Below are 24,532 nucleotides of genomic sequence, written 5' to 3'. Positions count from 1 at the left end.
TTACTCATAGACTTTGCATTACTTGTACAGGACTGCAGACACTTCTAAAATGATTTTTCTTAATAAAAGCACCTACATTGTATGCTTAGGACCATGCTCTCATGTTATAGGAACAACAGGAAAATCTAACACTGCTAATTTGACAAGGATTCCTGTTACATAAAGAACTAAAAACTTCAACATAATGGGTACATGTTCTCCAGCGGAACATCTTGTGACTAACAGACTCCTATAAAACAATATTTTCCTCAAAAATGTTTGCTAAGGATCACATGGGCATCTTCCCTGCATTCTACTTTTTCACAATCCAAACTATGCAACATCAGTTCTAGTAAGGACTATCAGTTTTTTTACACAGACTAGCTAATAAAAACTAGCAATGCCCTTGCAAAACTGTATGTAGCATGAGAATAACAAACAATAGTGGTGTTGTCACCTGAGAATTTTAGAACAAAAACTACCCATAGCTAGTTCCCGTTAAAGATCAAATAAGGAAGCAGCAATCTAGACTACTCATCCTCTGATAATTCCCTCAGACAGGATGGGTAGTAACATAGCAAAATATATTTATTCATTTTATTAATGCTAATAATGTTTAAAACAGTATTACTGAATAGCCAATTAAATGTCTCATGGCTATTTCACAGACACTTTAGACAGGCTCAAAAGAAATTGAGAAAAAGAGAGAAAACACATAAATTTGCCTACCCTTAATTTGTGGAGGAGCTAGCCTCCTCCCCCATTTTCGACAGTAGGAAACCTATAATAGGTTTCATTCTGTCAAAACTATCAACCCCAATGTATAGCAACTGGGCATAAACAAACTCTGAGGACTTAAATAGCACATTGAGCTTAGCTAAAGAACATATTCCCTTAGCAAATGTGTGAATTCAAACTAAATCCCATTGCTTCCTGAATTCAGCCCTAAAAACATTAGTGCTATATATATATGGCTGAGACATGGTCTTTTAAAGAGAGGTCACATAAACCATTATACTATGTTCAATGAGTGCAAAAAAACTTGCTTTTGCCAAAAAAAGGGTAAGCAAAACCTCTTTCTTTCCCTGCCCTGCCATTTTGTCTTTCAAATGTCGAAATGTCAAAACACATATTGCGCTGAGCCCTGCCAGGCTTCTAAATGTAGGAGTTTGGCCTTTAACCTATGCAGCTGTTCCATCTTGTATGCAAGGTTGTCAAGCGGTGCTCCCAAGTCAAAGTGACCCTAGAGACCGAAGGCAACCCACTCCAATTGTGTCTACCAGCAATTCAGAGGTAAGCTTAATAACTTCTGCAAGTTTTTGTATATAGTTATATGTATAAGCAGTGTGCCGAGTGCTTGTCTTAGCAGTATAGATGTCAGCTATTAAGTCTATGCTTACATATGTGCATTTACTCGAGCCTAAGGCAGTTTATAAGGTGTTCTGACTGAAAAAACCTCATTTAAATAGTGAATTTTACTCAATTTCGACTTTGATGTGTAGGGCACTTAAAATTAATATCCTACAATGTTTTTGCATAATAGTCATCCCCAGAATGTCCTCTACATATCCCAGAGATGTGGCATCAGAAATGTATAATGTATACCCATATAGGAAGTCTTAGCCAAGTAAACATTCCTGCTCCATTTGTGGCCTAAAAAAAACACCAGCAACAACTGTTTTGCTCATCAGCAGTAAAGGCGCTCTCAGGGTTGCAACATGATCATTATTTAAAACAGACATTTCAAGTGTTAAGATGTGGGTGTAATACAGCAAAATCCAATGTATTCAGATGATGTGTTTACCCATTAATATCTAATACAATGTATCTAAAGAAAAGTCTTTATAATTATCTATTTTATTATAGAACACGCAATTTCGTTTTTTAAGGCCTGTTATCCCCATATAAAGAATATGAAAAAGGAAACCTGATTTCCTTTAAGGAATCAAAGGCATACTTATACACTTCCAAGGAAACAGAACAGGATTTAGCTAGTGCGATATTTAGAAAAATTCAGGTCACCTTTTTGCAGGGGCTACAAATCATAATGGTTCCATAATATCCAATCTGGAAACATATGACTGATGGCTGCCTGTCTATAGGAGAAGGGTAGTCATGGCTTAACCACAGGTGACACATATTTTAGTCTTGCATAACTTTTTTTTTTTATTCATCTCCAATACCAATTAGACATACACTGATAACGTGTTGTCTGCCATTTTGACAGCATGATAATGATAATATCATATCTGTGGAATTTAGTAATTTTGAACAAGTTCCAGCCAACTGCTGCGCAAAGATAGACGTTGTCACGACCCTCCCCTTACCGCATAGGAGAACTTGTACTAGTATTAAAATAGAATTGTCAATACGACACAAAAACAAAACATATATAAAATAAAAATACATATGCCAAGCCATCAGTATACCAAGCACAGAAAGCATAGACAAATTACAATAACATATATAAATGAGCAGTGATGCGCAATTACTGAACCTACAGCTCAGAGTCGAATATTCTGGCCTGCTTAATTTGTCAGGCTTAAAATCAATAACTGATTTGCTTGCTTTACTCACCCCCATCTGACAGTAGGTCATCTTTATGATGACCAGCTGCCAGCTGAACTGACTGTGTCGCTTCTGACACACAGGTCATCTTAATTTTGACTTTCTAAAAGTAAAATTACTTCACTGATATGCCATGTTAGCTTTGGGCCACAATTTCCACTGTGAAAATTAATTCTTAATTGGAAAATCGTTTTTATATAGGCATATAGCCCTTAAAATTTCAAACAAGAGCATCATTTTACTTTTTGTCTAGGATTAATGCAACAGTTTAAAAAAAAAAAAAAACAGTCTTCTATGGACATGGGACTGCACGGCTCCCCGAGTTTCGTTTCTCAGCTGCCCTGTCCTATCAGAGAAGCTAAAAATAGCCCCTCAGCGCAGAACCAGCCACCACGAGCATTCCTGGCCCCCACCTCTTTCCAAGGCTCTCCTGCTGCAAGCATTACACATTTTCATGTCAGAGAAGCTTTCTAAGCAGTGATTTCACCTCCTGGTTCACTCGCTCCTATTTCTAGCCCCCACCTTACAGGCTGCAAGGTCAAAATCTCCCTCGCACAGCCCTGAAGCTGTCAAAGACAAAAAGCCTTCCTAATTCTATCTAAACTGCAATAATTTGCCCTATGGAAAAATTAATTTTGATATACAATTTCTTTTCCGGGGGTCATAATTTTATTTTCAATTCTCAGATTAGCAGGTTCAGCTTAAATTAGAACCTACAACCATCTGGACCCAGCACATTGGCTCACTGAACCACCAAGAACACAAAGCTGCATAGGAACAATTTGCAAATTCGAAGTACCCACAATTTTTCTCAAGCTAAACTTTTAACCGGTCCCTAATTACTCTTCATTAATACTTTTGTACATTAAGGGTGTCATCAAATCACAGAGGTTGCTCTTTCTCTAGCTACACCCCTCTCAATTTCCTTTTGCGACTCATTGATGGTGAGGAGACCAAATTAAACTTACTCCTTAACAATTTCACTTCTCAGAATTCTTTCACATATTCACAGTCATTCAATCACACGCTTTTTCCAGTGCTAGCAACATCCAAAACACAATTTACCACACCACAACATTTAAACACACATTTAACCCACAGATCAACACTTAAGACAGAAACAAAAGACAGCCCACAGACTGTACTTAAACCAAACCATTTGTAAATACTAGTTGCAAGTCGTATTCACTAGATTTAGCTGGCAGAACACCAGAAAAAACGCTCTGCATCTCACCACTTATGAATGTTACTAAGTGCACAGACCAGGATCCTTTCTATGAACATATTTAGGTCCTCGGGGTACTAATCACCAAAGAATAAATATTTTTTTATACCTAAACCTAGTTAAGTATCCCCTCTAGGGGAGCCGGCTAATTATATTCAAAAGAAATGGTACATCCAAGAAAGCAACACATTCATTCATTCACGCACCTTTTCTCCCACATTCGTACACAATCAAACATCTCTTGCCTAGTCTTTCGCTTAAACATACATTGTTCCACATACTCAATCTTGTGTAAATCAAATGACCCATACATAGGCCAACGCAACTCAGGATCCTTACGAGTGTATTTACATAATGTGCTGTACATTATAGAAGAAAACCCATACTTAATATACATATCCCTATTAGGCGTCCCCTCCGGGGGCCTGGTTGTGCTTCATCTAGTTTCAAATTCAAATTGGTACCACTACCAGAGCTACACCTCCAATGAAGTGTGCTAAAAACAGGCATGCCAAAAATAGTGCAGAATATGCAGTATTATAATCAAAGTAGCACATCGTACCTTTAGTACGATGTGCCGTTCAAATCTATTCAGATAGAGAACATTCTCCTCATTACCTGCCTATATAGATTGCAACCCATATATCAATATATCATAACAAACCAAGTTGGCCAACACAAATCTCCAAATCCAAAAGCCACAGTAAGCGTTACTAAACTACCTTACCAATCCCAGGCATCAAAACCAACAGCAAGCGCCACAGACACTTACCAATCACTTGGTGTCCAGGTTCCAACTGCCAAGTTCTAAAATCGACCAAATGGTCACTGCACGGTGAATCAACAGAAGAGATCTCAGTCGAGGACCGGCACCACCTGGATGGTCAGATCAAAAGGAAAGGAAAAACGCCGTGGTTGTCTCATCGGGCAGCGATCGCGTCCAGAGCGAGATTCCAATCCTTTGTCGCGACCAATCCTTTGGGCATCCGAGTCACCGATGAGTCCCACGTTGAGGCGCCAATTTGTTGAAAGAGACCTCAGCTAGGCCTACCAGTGCAAGGGGTTCGCCCTTCTCTGCACAGAGTCCTCAGACATTTAATAGAAGTTGGCACAGAAACTGGAATAGAAAATACAAAGTTTAATAAACCTTCATGAAGTGGAACCACATTCACCCAGCACCCTGTCGTGCTGAATGAAGGTAGCACACAGAGTAGAAGAACCATGGGTCTTTTATACCCACACAGGGGCTCAGAAAGAGGGCGGTACAAGCATACATGAGAAGAGTTACATACATAGATGGTCATACAGAAATGCACAGTCGACAGTAAAGGAGGAGCTAGCAGTTGCTGACTCTGGTAGAAACAACCTGATAGTTACAGGCTAAAAACAGATGTATGGACAGTTAAATATTCCTGCGCATGTGCAGGGTAGCAGAGTCTAAGTATAGCCAGTCCTTTAAACAGAGCACAAGGGTAAACAAAATGGCTGCCAGAAATACAAAATGGATTCCATAAAATGTACAGGATAGCCACTAAATACCAGATGGATTCCGCTAACGCTAATTTAATCGCAGCCAATTTACGACAGACGACCCTTTTAGCGTTAGCTGAAGACATCTCCCATAATCCAGTAGGAAAACGAAAAATATACATATTAATTTTGTAATTAAATTTTTTTTTTTTTTGTTGTTGTTGATAATTGTATCAATATCCTAATTCATTGCTAGGTGGGCATTTCTCATTCTAAATATTGTTAAGCGGGTATGTATAAGGTATAAGCAGAAGTACAAAGGGAACAGAGAATTGGGTCATACAGATAGCAGGAGAGAGTAATTACTATTATCAGAAACAGAACTCTTAGCTTTCTAGTCCTAAGCAAATCCTAGAACCATCCAGTAAAAACATTTTCAAGGCTCCTATGCATTTCAGTTACCATCAATTTCAAAAAATGTCCAATAGGACATATGTAATAAAAACATTTTCGCTCGACTTTTCCAGTGTTTCCTTTATGAGGGCTAGAGTATCTATCATTATACCCAATACAAACATTGAAGCAGTCAGACGTATTATTACAAAAATGATCCTGAATTCCGAGGACCAGGAGGACTACACAGGACCATGAGAATTAGGACGAAGAGCTGCAAAGGGCTGCTCCTCCTCAAAAATGGGACGACCAATGGGGTACATTTTCAACAAAAAAGAAAAAGAAGTCCTTGGGAAATTAAAGCCGCTGTACAACCAACCAGAGGGGAGTCTTCTCCCTGTGTCCGTTTGAGCCTCACAGGCAGGCTCTTGTTGTTCCCACGGTGGAGCTGCACAACTCGCAACTCAGGAATCATGGCCTAGTTTCAAGGGAAAAGTTTCTTCTTTCAGGATAGGGCAATCACCCACCAGGGCAAATGCGCTCAGCGATCCTGTCCAGTGTCTCAGGCAGTGCACCAGTTTTCTTCATTTCAATGTAACAGGCACCAGAGACACAGCACCTGTACCCTGAACTCAAGTCCTTCCCTAACAGCCACTTTAGGTCCAGGATTCAGAGGCCTAATGCTAGGATGTCTGAAGCAACCCTTGTTTCAAAGGGGGTTACCTCAAGCAAAAACTTTCTCGCCTTCCTGGTCGGTCTGTGACTCTCGGCTGGGCATCAAAAGCTTGATCCACGATTTCTCCTTTCTGATTTGTGACCCCGTCTTTCGCCCAAGATAGTGGCAGGGGTACACTCATCCCAGTGCTTCCGGCCTTCTACCTTCACTGAGGTCCTGGTTGCCAGCAATGCCTGTGCTGGTTACCTTCACTTTGACTTCAAGCTGGACTGGTGCTGACTCCTCAAGCTGGATCTGATGTCCGCGCCCCTCTGGCAATGGTTGTAAAGCAGCAAATATCTATTGGTGGACAGAACAAAAAGGTCTTTAGACAAGGCACAGAAATAATCTATCAACAGAGAGGATAGTCTCAGAACACTTCCTAGTCTAGGGACGCCTCATATATTAACAAGGCACCCTGGAACCACTTTCATCTATGTGAGAGTAAATAAAACAACAGCCTGGACCTATTGGCAAGTATAAAAGGAACTCTTTGGTGAACTGACAAGAGTAATACGTCACCCAATCCCAAGCAGCCAAGGAAGTCTGTGTTCATTTACCAAATTCTGAGGAAAAGAGAAAAACAATACAGACATACTCCAAATCCTTACATCTGTATATTCCTATCTTAATCATCTAAAGACCCTCAAGAAAAAGGAAAAATTATACACTTTTACTCATAGACTTTGCATTACTTGTACAGGACTGCAGACACTTCTAAAATGATTTTTCTTAATAAAAGCACCTACATTGTATGCTTAGGACCATGCTCTCATGTTATAGGAACAACAGGAAAATCTAACACTGCTAATTTGACAAGGATTCCTGTTACATAAAGAACTAAAAACTTCAACATAATGGGTACATGTTCTCCAGCGGAACATCTTGTGACTAACAGACTCCTATAAAACAATATTTTCCTCAAAAATGTTTGCTAAGGATCACATGGGTATCTTCCCTGCATTCTACTTTTTCACAATCCAAACTATGCAACATCAGTTCTAGTAAGGACTATCAGTTTTTTTACACAGACTAGCTAATAAAAACTAGCAATGCCCTTGCAAAACTGTATGTAGCATGAGAATAACAAACAATAGTGGTGTTGTCACCTGAGAATTTTAGAACAAAAACTACCCATAGCTAGTTCCCGTTAAAGATCAAATAAGGAAGCAGCAATCTAGACTACTCATCCTCTGATAATTCCCTCAGACAGGATGGGTAGTAACATAGCAAAATATATTTATTCATTTTATTAATGCTAATAATGTTTAAAACAGTATTACTGAATAGCCAATTAAATGTCTCATGGCTATTTCACAGACACTTTAGACAGGCTCAAAAGAAATTGAGAAAAAGAGAGAAAACACATAAATTTGCCTACCCTTAATTTGTGGAGGAGCTAGCCTCCTCCCCCATTTTCGACAGTAGGAAACCTATAATAGGTTTCATTCTGTCAAAACTATCAACCCCAATGTATAGCAACTGGGCATAAACAAACTCTGAGGACTTAAATAGCACATTGAGCTTAGCTAAAGAACATATTCCCTTAGCAAATGTGTGAATTCAAACTAAATCCCATTGCTTCCTGAATTCAGCCCTAAAAACATTAGTGCTATATATATATGGCTGAGACATGGTCTTTTAAAGAGAGGTTACATAAACCATTATACTATGTTCAATGAGTGCAAAAAAACTTGCTTTTGCCAAAAAAAGGGTAAGCAAAACCTCTTTCTTTCCCTGCCCTGCCATTTTGTCTTTCAAATGTCGAAATGTCAAAACACATATTGCGCTGAGCCCTGCCAGGCTTCTAAATGTAGGAGTTTGGCCTTTAACCTATGCAGCTGTTCCATCTTGTATGCAAGGTTGTCAAGCGGTGCTCCCAAGTCAAAGTGACCCTAGAGACCGAAGGCAACCCACTCCAATTGTGTCTACCAGCAATTCAGAGGTAAGCTTAATAACTTCTGCAAGTTTTTGTATATAGTTATATGTATAAGCAGTGTGCCGAGTGCTTGTCTTAGCAGTATAGATGTCAGCTATTAAGTCTATGCTTACATATGTGCATTTACTCGAGCCTAAGGCAGTTTATAAGGTGTTCTGACTGAAAAAACCTCATTTAAATAGTGAATTTTACTCAATTTCGACTTTGATGTGTAGGGCACTTAAAATTAATATCCTACAATGTTTTTGCATAATAGTCATCCCCAGAATGTCCTCTACATATCCCAGAGATGTGGCATCAGAAATGTATAATGTATACCCATATAGGAAGTCTTAGCCAAGTAAACATTCCTGCTCCATTTGTGGCCTAAAAAAAACACCAGCAACAACTGTTTTGCTCATCAGCAGTAAAGGCGCTCTCAGGGTTGCAACATGATCATTATTTAAAACAGACATTTCAAGTGTTAAGATGTGGGTGTAATACAGCAAAATCCAATGTATTCAGATGATGTGTTTACCCATTAATATCTAATACAATGTATCTAAAGAAAAGTCTTTATAATTATCTATTTTATTATAGAACACGCAATTTCGTTTTTTAAGGCCTGTTATCCCCATATAAAGAATATGAAAAAGGAAACCTGATTTCCTTTAAGGAATCAAAGGCATACTTATACACTTCCAAGGAAACAGAACAGGATTTAGCTAGTGCGATATTTAGAAAAATTCAGGTCACCTTTTTGCAGGGGCTACAAATCATAATGGTTCCATAATATCCAATCTGGAAACATATGACTGATGGCTGCCTGTCTATAGGAGAAGGGTAGTCATGGCTTAACCACAGGTGACACATATTTTAGTCTTGCATAACTTTTTTTTTTTATTCATCTCCAATACCAATTAGACATACACTGATAACGTGTTGTCTGCCATTTTGACAGCATGATAATGATAATATCATATCTGTGGAATTTAGTAATTTTGAACAAGTTCCAGCCAACTGCTGCGCAAAGATAGACGTTGTCACGACCCTCCCCTTACCGCATAGGAGAACTTGTACTAGTATTAAAATAGAATTGTCAATACGACACAAAAACAAAACATATATAAAATAAAAATACATATGCCAAGCCATCAGTATACCAAGCACAGAAAGCATAGACAAATTACAATAACATATATAAATGAGCAGTGATGCGCAATTACTGAACCTACAGCTCAGAGTCGAATATTCTGGCCTGCTTAATTTGTCAGGCTTAAAATCAATAACTGATTTGCTTGCTTTACTCACCCCCATCTGACAGTAGGTCATCTTTATGATGACCAGCTGCCAGCTGAACTGACTGTGTCGCTTCTGACACACAGGTCATCTTAATTTTGACTTTCTAAAAGTAAAATTACTTCACTGATATGCCATGTTAGCTTTGGGCCACAATTTCCACTGTGAAAATTAATTCTTAATTGGAAAATCGTTTTTATATAGGCATATAGCCCTTAAAATTTCAAACAAGAGCATCATTTTACTTTTTGTCTAGGATTAATGCAACAGTTTAAAAAAAAATAAAAACAGTCTTCTATGGACATGGGACTGCACGGCTCCCCGAGTTTCGTTTCTCAGCTGCCCTGTCCTATCAGAGAAGCTAAAAATAGCCCCTCAGCGCAGAACCAGCCACCACGAGCATTCCTGGCCCCCACCTCTTTCCAAGGCTCTCCTGCTGCAAGCATTACACATTTTCATGTCAGAGAAGCTTTCTAAGCAGTGATTTCACCTCCTGGTTCACTCGCTCCTATTTCTAGCCCCCACCTTACAGGCTGCAAGGTCAAAATCTCCCTCGCACAGCCCTGAAGCTGTCAAAGACAAAAAGCCTTCCTAATTCTATCTAAACTGCAATAATTTGCCCTATGGAAAAATTAATTTTGATACACAATTTCTTTTCCGGGGGTCATAATTTTATTTTCAATTCTCAGATTAGCAGGTTCAGCTTAAATTAGAACCTACAACCATCTGGACCCAGCACATTGGCTCACTGAACCACCAAGAACACAAAGCTGCATAGGAACAATTTGCAAATTCGAAGTACCCACAATTTTTCTCAAGCTAAACTTTTAACCGGTCCCTAATTACTCTTCATTAATACTTTTGTACATTAAGGGTGTCATCAAATCACAGAGGTTGCTCTTTCTCTAGCTACACCCCTCTCAATTTCCTTTTGCGACTCATTGATGGTGAGGAGACCAAATTAAACTTACTCCTTAACAATTTCACTTCTCAGAATTCTTTCACATATTCACAGTCATTCAATCACACGCTTTTTCCAGTGCTAGCAACATCCAAAACACAATTTACCACACCACAACATTTAAACACACATTTAACCCACAGATCAACACTTAAGACAGAAACAAAAGACAGCCCACAGACTGTACTTAAACCAAACCATTTGTAAATACTAGTTGCAAGTCGTATTCACTAGATTTAGCTGGCAGAACACCAGAAAAAACGCTCTGCATCTCACCACTTATGAATGTTACTAAGTGCACAGACCAGGATCCTTTCTATGAACATATTTAGGTCCTCGGGGTACTAATCACCAAAGAATAAATACTTTTTTATACCTAAACCTAGTTAAGTATCCCCTCTAGGGGAGCCGGCTAATTATATTCAAAAGAAATGGTACATCCAAGAAAGCAACACATTCATTCATTCACGCACCTTTTCTCCCACATTCGTACACAATCAAACATCTCTTGCCTAGTCTTTCGCTTAAACATACATTGTTCCACATACTCAATCTTGTGTAAATCAAATGACCCATACATAGGCCAACGCAACTCAGGATCCTTACGAGTGTATTTACATAATGTGCTGTACATTATAGAAGAAAACCCATACTTAATATACATATCCCTATTAGGCGTCCCCTCCGGGGGCCTGGTTGTGCTTCATCTAGTTTCAAATTCAAATTGGTACCACTACCAGAGCTACACCTCCAATGAAGTGTGCTAAAAACAGGCATGCCAAAAATAGTGCAGAATATGCAGTATTATAATCAAAGTAGCACATCGTACCTTTAGTACGATGTGCCGTTCAAATCTATTCAGATAGAGAACATTCTCCTCATTACCTGCCTATATAGATTGCAACCCATATATCAATATATCATAACAAACCAAGTTGGCCAACACAAATCTCCAAATCCAAAAGCCACAGTAAGCGTTACTAAACTACCTTACCAATCCCAGGCATCAAAACCAACAGCAAGCGCCACAGACACTTACCAATCACTTGGTGTCCAGGTTCCAACTGCCAAGTTCTAAAATCGACCAAATGGTCACTGCACGGTGAATCAACAGAAGAGATCTCAGTCGAGGACCGGCACCACCTGGATGGTCAGATCAAAAGGAAAGGAAAAACGCCGTGGTTGTCTCATCGGGCAGCGATCGCGTCCAGAGCGAGATTCCAATCCTTTGTCGCGACCAATCCTTTGGGCATCCGAGTCACCGATGAGTCCCACGTTGAGGCGCCAATTTGTTGAAAGAGACCTCAGCTAGGCCTACCAGTGCAAGGGGTTCGCCCTTCTCTGCACAGAGTCCTCAGACATTTAGAAGAAGTTGGCACAGAAACTGGAATAGAAAATACAAAGTTTAATAAACCTTCATGAAGTGGAACCACATTCACCCAGCACCCTGTGGTGCTGAATGAAGGTAGCACACAGAGTAGAAGAACCATGGGTCTTTTATACCCACAAAGGGGCTCAGAAAGAGGGCGGTACAAGCATACATGAGAAGAGTTACATACATAGATGGTCATACAGAAATGCACAGTCGACAGTAAAGGAGGAGCTAGCAGTTGCTGAATCTGGTAGAAACAACCTGATAGTTACAGACTAAAAACAGATGTATGGACAGTTAGATATTCCTGCGCATGTGCAGGGTAGCAGAGTCTAAGTATAGCCAGTCCTTTAAACAGAGCACAAGGGTAAACAAAATGGCTGCCAGAAATACAAAATGGATTCCATAAAATGTACAGGATAGCCACTAAATATCAGATGGATTCCGCTAACGCTAATTTAATCACAGCCAATTTACGACACCACTTTTACGGCACAGATGCGTCACGCATCTGTGCCATTTTTGCCCCATGGTGCGCCGCATTGTAAATGCGGCGCATCCATGGTGGCGGAGCTGTGGCGCACAATAACTGGCGCATCCCTGCTGATATGCAGGGATGCGCCAGTTATTGTAAATATGCCCCAATATCTTTCAAAGCTCAATAAGACAGATCATAATCATAATAATGTAACTTGATCTCTCTGGGGCAGAAGGACAATTTGGTTTGGTTTATCTGTACTCATTCCTTCCTCTGTTTCCTTTTTCTCCAATAACAGATTTATGATGGTCAGCTGCTCATTGCCAAGATGAATGTTGTCCTTGTATAGTGTTTGTCTTTGTCTAACCTTCACCCAAATCCCCATTCTCATCTATTTATCAAACCCCTAACCCTCTTCCCCCGGGCTGTGTGATTTATTGAGGTTTGACTTAACAATTTACACCATTAATTGATCACACACTTGGTGTGGTGGATTTGGTGAAAGCAACACCAACACAGTGCAGGGTGAGGATCTTATTCTTCAGCTCCTATAGCCCACACTGGCAATATATTATATTAGCCACCCCTACACAGTGTATGATATTTTTGTTTTTCAGAGGAACATCTCATTGCCAGCATCATCATTCAGGCACTGTATTGCGTCTAGGTTAAGATGTCCACTGTCACTGCTGGCCCCAGGACTGGTGATTGGTGTGGCTAGAAAAAACGACACATTTCTTAGATGCCGGATTTGCTCTCCCCCATAAGAAGTTTTATAGCAAAGTACACCACACACATCACTACAATTTGAATACATTACTTACAGTATCTTCTATCAAACATAACAGGTTGGGCATTTTGTTGGTGGCCATTTTTAAAAAGCCTCAAGACAAACTGCTAAGGAATTACTAGAGCTATTGATGAATCAGATTATTTTTTTAAGAAATAGTACATGAATGGACAGCTGAACAGACATGTGGTCTTGGTTGACAAATGCAATAGGGCTGTGCACCTCGTACTTCCTCCCAGTCGTGGTGCATGGTCATCAGTTCACCAGCTGCTGCTGCTAATAATACAAGGCCTAGCTAAGAAGACACAACTTTGGGGTGTCCAACGTGACCATGGCCACTCCATTGCTTTACTGATTGTGCCTTTTCATCTCAACAAACATGGGTAGAATACCTTACTTGGGCAATGGGCATGCAATCGGCAGTGCAGAGTAGTAGTAGTAGTATGTGACCAATGGGTTCTCTGAGTCTTAGAGTACCACCACTAGGCAGTACAGTATAGTACAAGGGGAGAGGGAAAGCTGACTGACAAAGCAGAAGAAAGGAAGCTATAGACAGACTTATTACAGAGTACTGACTAGAGACAGTTTGAAGTAAAGTACAGAAACTTGAAATATAGAAAATAAGTAAATAGGATAATGCAGGGATAACAAGAATTAAGAAATAGATCAAAGAGGATTTGGAAAAAATATATAAAATTCGTAAGCATAATTCAAAATAAGGAGTAGCAAAAGTTAGGGGAATACATATAATTATTGGTAACACCAGAAGGACCATCGGCAGAGGAAGTCTGGAAGGCATCTATAGCTCCCTCACCCGCCTTAGCCCTCTTCTTGCACCTGGATGCTGATGTAAGACATAACGAGTAAGACAAAAAAAGAATGTTGGTAAATAAATAATCTCCCCAAAATATTTTTAGACAGGAAAAGGTAATCACAACAGCATTGAACTTTTCTAAATCAGATCGGCTGGAAGAAGTATTGTGGACCGTCCTATTTTACTCCAAATATCCTAAACCTACCTACCTAGCCCTATTTCAAATTTAGTAAAGTACATTTTGGAAATACTAATAATAAATTGCAACAAATTATGTTTGCTTTGTCTCATCTCATTTGCATTCTCTCAACCCCCTTTGGCGGGCCAATTCACTAAGGGCCGTATTTATTACTATGATGTCGGGCAGAAGCCATTGCAATTCTGGAAACGCCCGACCATAGGTCGGCAGTCCCGACTGCACTATTATGATGTGATCGCCCATAGGCCATAGGTTGGTCGCAAACCTCCATTTGTCAATGGAAGTTTGTGCGGCAGGCAGAAAAGGGCCGCAGCACAAGCTTCCAGTGAAAAATTGATGTTGTTCACAAACATCCGTGCACCGTCCATGTGGCATGCACCATGTGGTTACAACTAATTACACTTCTTAAATAATCACTAATCAACCCAAGCGACCACCAACAAGTATGATTACTAGGTTAGGTAGCACCGATCACCTGTCTAGAATAAGGATCACACAATATTTGAAAACTTAACTTACCTGTATGTGAGCACCGTGCTTGCTCTTTGGAAAAAATATAAGCAATAGTATAAAAAATCTAAGTAATAATAAATTAATAATTTTAATAATGATCTACTCACCTAACCCTGCAATCTTAACCCCTAGCAGGTCCTGCTCTCAGTCTAGGAATTTGTGCCAGTGTTGTGTCAGCTGATTATAGGTGTGCCGGACCCCAGAGCAGCGGTACACTGCCCGACGCACCCTTGCCCAGCGCTGCTGCGCTACCGCATCTCGGAGCCAGGTCTATTGCCTTCTGACAGGGTGGTGGAGAGGTGGTGCTGGATATAAAAAAAGCACTGCCACCTCCACCTTGGAAAACAGGGCATTTGGCTGTACTTCTGCTTGGCGCATCCTCCTGCAACTAAGGCAGCTGCTACTTGCGCACCTTGGTGCGCCCTTACCTGCCATGGCACTGGGGGGAAGAGAGAAAGAAAAGAAATGGGAAAGGGATGGAAGGAGGGTAATACAGAAAGAGTACAGATAAAAAAAGTACACAACTAGTGTAAAAACAGAAAAAACGAGCAAAATACACAGTTAGGAAGACAGAGGGTAAGATAATAAATAAAACAAATCAGAAAAAAAGTTTTAGAAATCAAGGATTGAAAAGAATAAAGAAGGATCAAAAAGTAGGCTCCAGCACCATAAACAGAGTATGAAACAAGATGACAATGCCCATGCACGACCGCATGGTGCAGTTCGCGTGATGTTTCCACCCGAACACGCAATCCACATTGACATACGGTGCAAACGTCATGCGAATGGGCAGAACAAGCACTGCCCATAGTGCAGCAAAGTTTTTACCACTATGTGAACTTCGCCCAGGCTTAGTCATGAGTGAATATGTGAGGTCATAAGCAGTGCACTGCAAGGGCTTAAATTATGGTAAGCTCAGGTAACTATAACTGCTAAATTTCTATGGCTTTGTGTGTGTAGAATCTAAACCTAACTATAAGGTTCGTGTCCTGCAACCTTTGGTTTTTTTTGTGTTTTTTTCAGTGAATAAACAAATATATATAAATATATGTAACATCAACAGAGGGAATTTAGAGAAATGCCTGGCGCTAATTCCCAGATCCCTGTTTTCCTTTCAGGGAATAGTCACACATTTGGTTATGCACTGAGAAAAACACACTATTTGCATCTTAAGTGTCCATGCTAAATTCTTTTATTATTGTCCGTCCTTGTTCAGAGACGAAACAAGTTGTCTTCAACTTTGGTAGAAGTAACATTTGAAGTACATCACATGCTTGATCACAAAATTCTCTTCACATAGTAGTGGTACAGAACAGCCAAGCCAACACATGTTTTGAAAAAGGAATTCGCTTCTTCAGGGCTGTTGATAATAAGACAAACCACTTACTAGCTCCCAAAAGATACCAAAGTATTATTTAAAACCACATATTCCACATGAGCTTCAAATATACAAAGAAACATATGTCATGGATACATAACCTATGAATTTTATTTTTCACATCAATGTTTGCCACAAAATATACCACTTTTAACATGGAGAGAGGAATAAGAGTAACAACAATGGAACTAGTATATTTAAAAACAAAAAGCACAACGTGTTGCATACAAAAACAAACAAGGAACATTACAAATTAAGTTACATTTTAAGTTACATTCTTCTTTGCAGAAGTTGCAGCAACTGAAAAGAGAGTATATAATAACACTTGGTACTTCACAATAATCGAAAAACAGTAAGGACAGTAAAAAAACAGTTTAAAATCTGATGAAATTGATGCACCCTATGTTATTGCAGTCCAGTGTTCTTATAGAATATAGGCTGGATGATCCTTTGGGCAAAGCAGTAACTATTCCATATTGTCTAGATAGGCGAATATGATCTAAAGTATAATCTAAGTTATATAGTCCGGCATGGCGTGAGGAGTTGGAGGTCGTGTGACATGCAGGCGCACAGGAGCGCGACGGTTTTAGTTTCTCTAAAGAACTTTCCAGGTAAGCAGAGTTGGCAGCGACCCACTGGAGATTTACTGATGAACTTCAAGTCCCAGAATTCCAAGCAGGATACTCACCTGTGTGTAATGGCTGTGATCAATACAAGGGGATGTTCTTTAAGTTAATCATTTGCCATTTCTGCTGCTGTTTGTCCAAGAAGAAGGGCGTCAAGCCCGAAACGCGTAGGCAAGTGTTGAGACTTGTGTTGTGCCCTGAAGCGCTTGACATCACGACTGCACGCCGCCTGCGAGTGCACCTCAACGGTGGGGCAACCCTTTTGTACAATTAATTGTGGCCAGCCTGGGTCGCGAGGAGCACCACCCCGGGAATCCAAGGGGGTCTGCAGCTGTTCACTGAGATGGCATGGCGGGAGCAGGTGGAGGTCGTGTGACATGCAGGCGCTCAGGATTGCAGGTTAGCAGAGATGGCAGAGACCCACTGGGGGTTTAGTCATGAACTTCAAGTCCCAGAATTCCAAGCAGGATACTCACCTGTGTGTAATGGTTGTGACCAATAAAAGGGGATGTTTTTGAAGTTATTCATTTGCCATTTCTGCTGCTGTTTGTCCAAGATGAAGGATATCAAGCCCGAAACGCGTAGGCAAGTGTTGAGACTTGTGTTGTGCCCTGAAGCTCTTGACTTTTCGACTGCATGCCACTTGCGAGTGCACCTCAACGGTGGGGCAACCCTTTTGTACAATTAATCATGGCCAGCCTGGGTCACGAGGAGCACCACCCCGGGATCCAAGGGGGTCCACAGCTGTTCACTGAGACGGCATGGCGTGAGCACGTGGAGGTCGTGTGACATGCAGGCGCACAGGAGCGCGATGGTTTTAGTTTTTCTAAAGAACTTTCCGGTTAGCAGAGATGGCAGCGACTCACTGGGGATTTACTTATGAACTTCAAGTCCCAGAATTCCAAGCAGGATACTCACCTGTGTGTAATGGCTGTGACCAATAAAAGGGGATGTTCTTAAAGTTATTCTTTTGCCATTTCTGCTGCTGTTTGTCCAAAAAGAAGGGTGTCAAGCCCAAAACACGTAGGCAAGTTTTGAGACTTGCCTTCACGACTGCACGCTGCCTGCGAGTGGACCTCAACGGTAGGGCAACCCTTTTGTTATATATATATATATATATATATATATATATATATATATATATATACATATATATATTACCTACTGGCGGCCGCCAGTAGGTAGTTATAGTTAGGACCACGTTTCCTTATGAAGAGCATTTTTTGTTTTGCCTATAACTTTGGCGTCGTTTGATGAATCTTCATGACATTTTCCAAACTAATTCTTTGTTCATATCAGCTCCTATGTGGGAAGCTTGGGGGTGATTCGTCCAGGAGGGGCCGAGAAAAAAGGGGGGTCCCAAAACGTGTTTTCTGCATGTTAATTTCCATACGAAACATTAGACAAGGCTATAGGTCGAACGGGTGAACGGAATCACCCCAAATGTGTCAGGGAGAAGGGTCTTGGTCTAGAAAGCACGCTTTTGTTTATTTGGTGTAAATCCGTTTAGTAGTTTTTGACAAATATCGAAATTTACAGATATCGATATTTGGAAATTCTGCCATCTGATTGGCTGAGGCGTTACGAGCACGAGCTTGCTGCTTATTGGCTGGGAGCGCTGCATGCGGTTGCAAATAGGAAGTGTTGGCCGCCATTTTGTGATTCCATCAAAGCGAGTAATGGAAAAAAGGGTGAAAAAAGTATGAAAGAGGATGGTAGGAGCACTGTAACCTTTGTGGGGTGTTTAGGGTTTGCTATAGAGGGGGTGCGAAAGGAGCTACTCATAGCTACCGGTCTGAAAGTGCTGGGTACGGAAATTAAGTGAGGTATTGCGTAGAGTCTGATGCTGCTAAGGTGAGGTGGTGCGGGAGTCGGGGATGAAAGCGTCAGCCTAAATTGTGTGTCTTATGGTGTGAATTCATGTGCCCTGGCAGCTGTGCCACACCTGTCTAAGTAGTGTCAGTAATATTTTATACGTAGTAGGAGGAAGTTTTGCTTGGAACACGGTAATTTTTACATTGTGCTTAGGTGGTGTTATACAGGGAGTGCGAAGGTAAATCAATACTGTATTTGTAAAGTGCAAACTACACAGAAAACGATAACTGATTGGAAGATAAGAAGCATTGGGTACTAAAAACTAGGGTGTTAGTTGCGTGAAAAAGCATGTTTCTCATTGGTTAATAAAGAGCAGTCTAAACGTGGAGTACATTCGATAGGATGAAATGTGCAAAGCTCAACCAGACGTGCTACTTGCATTTGGAAGGTACGTTTGGAACTTAAAACAATGGTGAACTTTTAACCTGCAGGTGTTGTAGAATATTCCAGAAAGTGTGGTGATAAAATAGGTTGAACTTCTGACCTGTACATGACGCGTAATATTAAGTAGCTTTTCAGATGGAAAATTCAAAAATAACCATTGGAGATAAGTTTTGGAATGTCGATGAAGGAATGAAGTATTTTGATTTGTTCTTTACATGTATTGATATTTGGAGCGACAGAGAAATTGTGCCATTACTGGTTCCATTCTTGATGAAAGCGGTGCATTACATGTACTGTGTGACAAAGAAAGAAGTGCATGCATGTGTGACATTTGAAATCTGCATACCAACTACAAAGGTGAGTTAGAAATGAACAAGGTGTGTTATGTGTTCTGTAGTAGTGATTAAGGTTTTGAGGTGATATTTTTAAGTTTGAAAGTATTTTTTATTTCAAAATAATATCCTGTTAGTAAAGTGTGGTGTTTCATATTGGTTATAAAATATGCATAAAGTTTGACCTGTTGTTATATAAGTACTTTATATATGTTTAAGAATTTTTCACAAAGAAGAAATGTAGTTTGTCATCTTTAAAGGACTATATAGTTTTGAAAATGATTTAAGTGGTCCGGGTTTTACCGGTGCTCAGTTTCACTATCTCTTTAGAGACACTCGTCAATTTTTTCATTCAATTTAATGTCCTTAATATACATACAGTAAGGGTTGGTATATCAAAAGTTTGGGAATTACAACTTTGTTTACTCTCCCCATCCACTGCTATACACTCTAGAGTGTTTAAACGACTTTATTAACATACAGATGTATAGCTAGTAAAGGTGGTGTAGTGCCACTGGGCCCATTTATAAACCGTGCTATGGGATGGTTTATGTTTACCCACCAATTTGCATGTTTGAATACTTTTGGATGATAAGTGTTACGGAAGACACCTTTAAAAATTAAGCCAGATATGGGTATAGTTGCGCTACCAGGAATGGTGGTGGTTTCTCTTTGATTTCGTACAGTTAAGCAATGGCAGGGTGGGGGCGGGGGAGGTGGGTATGTTGGTGATTAAAACACAGACTTTAGTAACGTGCAGATGTCTAGCTACTAAAGGTGATGTAGTACCACTGGGACCATTTATAAAGTGCCCTATGGCATGGTATATGTTTTACCCGCAAATTTGCATGTTTTAATACGTTTTGCTGATGAGCGTTTCGGGAGATATCTGTTGAAATTAAGCCTCTGTATGGCTATAGTGGCGCTTCCAGGTTTGCTGGGGCTCTTTGTTTTATTGCGTAAAGTTAAGCAAGGGCAGATGTGGAGGTGGTGTAGTGGTACTGGGACTATTTATAAACCGCCTTATGGTATGGTGTATGTTTTACTTGGAAAATTGCAGGTTTCAATACCTTTTGCTGATGAGCGTTCCGGCAGACACCTTTTGAAATTAAGGCTATGTATGGCTATAGAGCCGCTAATGGGAGTGCTGGGGCTTGTTGTTTTGATTTCGTAAGGTTATGCAAGGGAAGGGGTGGGGGTGGGAGAGGTGGGTATGTTGCTGATTATAACACGGACATTTGTAACGTGCATATGTGTAGCTAGTAAAGGCGATGTAGTGCCACTGGGTCAATTTCTAAAGCACTCTATGGCATGGTATATGTTTTATCCGGAAATTTGCATGTTTTAATACCTTTTGTTGATGGGCGTTCCGGCAGAGACTAGTTCAAATTAAGTCCCTGTATTGTTATAGTGGCTCTACCAGGTTTGCTGGGGTCTTTCTTTGATTTCGTAAGGTTAAGCAAGAATGGGGATGAGGGTGGTGTAGTGGCACTGGGCCCATTTATGAAGCGGTTTATGGTATGGTATACGTTTTTCTCGCAAATTTGCATGTTTTAATACCTTTTGGTGATGAGTGTTCCAGCAGACAGCTACGCAAATCACACAACATTTCTGTGGATAAAAAATGTTCGTGCTGATACTCACTCTTGCACTGTGGTAGAAGGCTGCCAGCGTTGATGGCAAATTATGAAACTTGGTGCCATTGTACATTTAAATGGAAGCTTGGGCCATTTCTTTGTTACTATGGTGTGGTGAGGGCTTTAAGTGGGAAAAAAACTGGGGGTGCTCTAAAAGGGGCGGGCATACCTGTTAAAGGGGTGTGGGCTATTCAAGTAGGGGCGTGGTCTACATGAAGATAACTAGCATTGTGTGCTTAAGAAAATCCCCTCGAATTATCCTACGTTCGGGAAACACGCTCTTTAAAGGATTGCCCTTCCTCCTACAACGTGGCTCACGTAGCTTGATGTCTCCACTTCTCAGTAGTGAGCAAAATTAGCATGCGCACATCGATGTGCATGCTCTGATTGCAGTCCAATAAAAAAAAGAAAACTTGACTACCTTTGCGAGGGCCGAAAATAGAGCCCGATAGAGACCTGTTTCGAGTTTTTCTGAAAATAACTGCCGGTGCTCAGAGCCAGCCCACTTAAAGCCCTGCATCCATTCATCCTAAGCACTGCGCCATCCAACCATCTTTCAATTCATTCAGACATTCCTATCTACACACATACATACATCTGTCCCTGCAGTTATTCTAAGTATCTATCAGCCCTCTCACCTATGGTAAGCACAGTGCCATCCATCCAGTTATACGCCCATATATTCATACATACATCTGTCCCAGAACCAATCCTACGCATCTATCAGCCCACCCGTGTATTCTAAGTACTGGTCCATGCATCCATGTATCCTTCCATTCATCCATATATCCATACATCCATCAATGTAGCTATCCATTCATCCATCTGCCATCCATCCAGTCACCCTTTATTCAACTATCTGTCCTTATTTTCGTGCACTCTCCGCCGCCGATCCTAAATTCTGCGTATTATACTCATCCACCCAGCCTCTTAAGGGGCCGAAAAGGCTGGCGATAATCATTGAGAGGCAGATGAAGTTTCTGATAAAGAACAAGAAAGCTTTAAGTTGCTCTTTGTGGACCAGAGTTCACCACCCTTCTCTGTTGGTGTTTTAAACAAAGGTTGATGTAGGGAAAGAAATGTAAAGCAGCTTTTCAGTGTAAGACATTAATTTAGAAAGATAGCGGGGCATGTTATCAAGAACGGTGTTAAAATTATTACCGCTTTAGCGGCAGGAAACTGCCGCTAAAGAGGCGATAATGGACTTGATAATATGCCCTTGTCAATTCCCATAGCCGGCCAGGTTGTGGTGTGAAGCTGGGCTTCCATTGGGAATTCACCAGGGCATATTATCAAGCTCATTATCGCCACTTTAGCGGCAGTTTCCTGCCACTAAAGCGGCGATAATTTTAACGCCGCTCTTGATAATATGCCCCTAAGTGATCCAGGCAAAGCGTGTGTTTTCGTAGCACTACAACAACACCCTGTGAAAGGTGAGAGCAGGGTTGTATTGGAGTTGGCTGCGTGTGGTCGTCTCCAAAGGCGCAACCAGAGCTAAATTTCGGGGGAGGCTAGTTCTTTCAGCAATAGGCAGAGTGGGGATGTAGGGGCTCTAAAAAGGGGTGGAAAAAAACAGAGGATGATTTACAAGCAAATGGTCTTTTGTAAACCTGTGAAATACTCCGTGTGTGCTATTGGGAAGCTGTCTCAGGCAGTCCAGGGCAATGGGCATTGTGTGCCTGGTGGTCTCTCTGCTAATCACGCCATGATGATGTTGCTCCTGCGCTGCAAAAAGTGAAGGGAAATGGTGAGAGAAAATGTCTCTCTTTAAAGGATTTCTTTTCTCCTACAACGCGACTCACCTGGCATGATGTCTCCACTTTTAGTAGTGAGCAATGTGCATGGTCTCACTGTCTCACTACAGTCCAATAAAAAAAAAAATGGACTACCTTTGCGAGGCCTGAAAATAGAGCCCCATAGTGATCCATTTCAAGGCCCCAAAAAATAAACTGCCGGTGCTCAGACTCCCTCTCCTCCAATTAAAGCTTTGGATGCAGTGTTATGTTTGCAAAGTTGTAGATAAAATTGTTAGGCTAATAATGGTAATTTTTCTGTGTGCCGTTTGGTTGATAATATCATCCTAAATAGTGAGAAATGTGCATGGTCTCAATGTCTCACTACAGTCCAATAAAAAAAAACAACGGACTACCTTTGCGAGGCCTGATAATAGAGCCCCATAGAGATCCGTTTCGAGGCTCCCAAAAATAAACTGTCGGTGCTCAGACTCCCTCCCCTCCAATTAAAGCTTTGGGTGCAGTGTTATGTTTGCGAAGTTGTAGATAAAATTATTAGGCTAATATTGGTAATTTTTCTGTGTGTCGTTTGGTTGATAATATCTTAAGTATATAGATTAAAAAAATTTAAAATATTATCTATAAAGTTGTCTGCAGTGGGTTGCAGAGGGAGTGTGTGGGGTGGTGGGGAGCGGTGGAGAGGTGGAGAGGTGAAAGGTACGAGGTAGTGCAGATACATGTAAATTGTGAAGGTGTATGCAAATAATTAAATAAATACTTGCTGTATGTTCTATGGCACTACTCGTCATCCTTCTGCTCCCCTGCCGTGCTCCATCACGTTGCAGCACTGCCTCTGGAAGCCGTCAGTAGAATTTATGTAATTGTATGTTATTATTGTAATATATTGAACTGATGTAAAAAAAGATTTTTATCTATTTTTTTTTCAGAAAATTATTTCGTTTGGATAAAAATTTGAAAATGTCTAGAAGAACTGAGAAAAAAAGACAAGAAAAGAAGCATTTATATTTGCAGTAAAGAAAAGATTTTCAATTACAAAGAAATGAGAGCACTACACAAACTTTTTCTTTCGGTAAAAACACTAGACAATTTCTGAAAAAAATATTAAGAACATTTAATGAAAATAACATCACACCAAGGAAAAAGAAGAATCTTTCAAGTAAGGAGAAGGAGACGTCAATTTCAAATACATAGAAAAGAAAACATGATAAAGAAACTGTATCTGTTACCCGGAGACAAAAACAATTTCAAGAAATACGTCAGAGACTTTTTCAAACTAGAGTGATTCAGAATTTAATGATAACATGCTCCAAATATAAAAAGAAAGTGCTGCAATTCAAGCAGAAGCAGCGTATCGAAAGTATAGTGGATACTGCTTTTACTTTAAAACAGAAGTTATTCATTGTGATTTTGAAGAGGATCAAAGTATTAGATAAAGTAATCAAAGTGTTGAAAGAGAAAAGTAGAAGAAAAACAGAACCAACTTTTGCAAAATCTTTAGTGGACATTGGAAACATACTTCTAGTAGTGAGCCTTTTTTAATGAGGAAAGTTACTTCCAGGAAAATAGTTTAGCATTTGCAGTTGATACTGGAGGTCGTTGCTACGAAGTTCAGGATGTTTGTCCCCTTCCAAATTAGGAATTGGTTGGTAAAAGTGCAGAAGAGTTAATAGTTGAGGAAGTGAAAGGGAAACGTACACAAGCTTCTATGTATAAGTGGGGTTGTAGCAGTATTTGTAGTATTCGACAGGTAGCTATTGATATAATGCAAAATTTGCAACGAGAATATACACAGAAAAGTATTAACCAGAAGATGAAGTTGTTGCAAGCACTAGATCCATGTAATGTAAGAAAA

The sequence above is a fragment of the Triturus cristatus genome, chromosome 11 (assembly GCF_964204655.1).
Source record: "Triturus cristatus chromosome 11, aTriCri1.1, whole genome shotgun sequence".
Lineage (NCBI taxonomy): Eukaryota > Metazoa > Chordata > Amphibia > Caudata > Salamandridae > Triturus > Triturus cristatus.
The sequence above is the reverse complement of the archived record's forward strand: the minus strand, read 5'-3'. Positions refer to the sequence as shown.